This window comes from Odocoileus virginianus, chromosome 14 (genome assembly GCF_023699985.2).
Source record: "Odocoileus virginianus isolate 20LAN1187 ecotype Illinois chromosome 14, Ovbor_1.2, whole genome shotgun sequence".
Classification (NCBI taxonomy): domain Eukaryota; kingdom Metazoa; phylum Chordata; class Mammalia; order Artiodactyla; family Cervidae; genus Odocoileus; species Odocoileus virginianus.
The window spans coordinates 51,867,955-51,870,489 of NC_069687.1; positions in this window are offsets into that span (position 1 = coordinate 51,867,955).

The following is a 2,535-nucleotide window of genomic DNA, read 5'->3' on the forward strand; positions in this document are numbered from 1 at the left end:
GATTTTAGTGCAATTCTTCAAATGTGGGGTTGTTCAAGGGTTTTGTTGTTGTTAACATCTGTAAATAGCATTTTGCCTTTGAATTACTCTGCTGATTTTATTCAAAGTCTCTCTAATTTCAAAGGCTTTGAAATTGCTGTTGTTTTAAGCTTTACATATTGTGAATTCAGTAGATACGCCTGTTAAATTTTAACATTATATAGGGATTTCTAATTGTTGAAAAAAATTTTGGAGATGTTAAATATAAATGCCAAACCCCAAATTAGATTATCTTTAAATTAATTACTCTAAGCCTCAGTTCTTCAGCTTCAAACAAAAACTGCCTTGCTTTTTGTCATAAACTGTTTATGTTAAAGACCGTATGTGTATTAATATGTGCTGTGCTGTGCTTAGTCGCTCAGTCGTTCTGACTTTTTTCAACTCCATGGACTGTAGCACGCCAGGCTCCTCTGTCCATGGAATTCTCCAGGCAAGAATACTGGACTGAGTTGCCATGACTCCCTCCAGGGGATCTTCCCAACCTAGGGGTCAAACACAGGTCTCCCGCATTGCAGGTGGATTCTTTATCAGGGAGAGGTAAAGAGTGAGCCATCAGGGAAGCCCATATAAATAAAGCTTAGCTTAAAATACTTTTGATGTAAAAGTTTGAAACAGCAATGAATTAGTATTATAGCAGAAACCAGGTAACAAAAAGTAATAAAATTATCTCAGAACCTTAGATCTAAAGTAATTTGAAAAGAACCATAAATAGAGAATAAGAGAAAATATTTCAAGTATGGAATCAGGAAAATATAAAATAAAGGTCAAAGAACTTCTTCATAGTTCTGCATCTAGTATCATTCTAGTTCCTATAAGGCTTATTAAGAAAGTAAGTAGCATGGTCTTTAAGTTACATTAGAAATAGCCAAATGTTAAATTGGAGCTCCTGAGAACAGCAAGATTCAAGGAGAGGTTGACAAACATTGGAGATATTAGGAAATTGCATAGATTAAATAGGTGTCTTTGAAGGTTAATAAGGCATATGTGAAAAAAGAGGCCAAGAAAGGAACAGTGAGGTGAGGGGAACAGCATGAATATGATGCGTTCTATACAGGATGGTACTTTTCTTCAAATTCACTCATCCTAAAGAGCAACTGATAAAATTAATTTCCTTTAAAGGCAAGTTACCTCCAAATATATTTGAATTTATATGCGTAGTCTATTAATTTCATGAGAGGTTTGCCGACACAGTTGAAAAGGTATCATAAGGATTTTTATGTTGATCATTCTTTTTTATCTTTTTAATGTGGGACACCCCGGTTAAAAATTTGTCGTGAATCTGGCAATACTTGCAAAGTCATTTTTTTTTTTTTTTTTTTAGGGACACTCTTTTTTTTCTATTTATTTTGAAACCATTTTTCACTTTTTTGAATTATTAGAAGGGTGAGACATTGGAAACATCAAGGATCATATATAAGGCAATTCAAAAACATTCCTTCAAAGACTTTGGGGAAAACATGAAAAATCTGTCAGTGAGCCAGCAGGTGGGTGAGGTGATGTTTACCAGAATGCTGGAGGAACTGTGATGCACATTCCTCTTCCAAAATGCACTTGTTATTATTCAACTCATTTTCTGTCTCAACAGAATCCCTCTATTATGATGGTGATACATTTTATAGATGTAGAGAGACTTTTTTTTCTTTTGAAGATTTTTATTGGAGTGTTGATTTACTAATAGTTGATCTACAGCATTGCGTTAGTTTCAAGTGTACAGCAAAGTGAATCAGTTACACATATACATATATCCACTCTTTTTTAGATTCTGTTTCCATATAGGCCATTACAGAGTATTAAATAGAGTTCCCTGTCTTGCTATGCAGCAGGTTCTTATCAGTCTATTATATATGTGTGTGTGTGTATATATATATATATATATATATATATATATATATATATATTAATGTTCATATGTCCATCGCAATCATCCAATTTATCCCCCCACCCCAATTAACCACTGGTAACCATAAGTTTTTTTTTGCATCTTTAACTCTATTTCTGTTTTGTAATTAAGTTCATTTGTACCTTTTTTTAAGATTCCATGTATAAGTGATATCATATGATATTTGTCTTTCTCTGTCTGACTTCAATTGGCGTGACAATCTCCAGGTCATGTTGTTGCAAATAGCATTATTTCATTCTTTTTTTATGGCTGAGTAATATTCCATTGTGTATTTGTACCACATCTTTATTCATTCCTCTGTCAGTGGACACTGAGGTTGCTTTCCACGTCTTGGCTATTTAAACAGTGCAGCGATGAACACTGGGGTGGATATATCTTTTCAAATTATGGGTTTCTCTGGATATACGCCCAGGAGTTGGATTGTTGGATCATATGGCAGCTTTATTTTTAATTTTTAAAGGACCCTCCATATTGTTCTCCATAGTGTCTTTACAAGTTTATATTTCTCCCAATAGTGTGGGAGGATTCCCTTTTATCCACACCTTCTATAGCATTTATCGTTAGTGGATTTTTTGATGATGGCCATTCTGACCGGG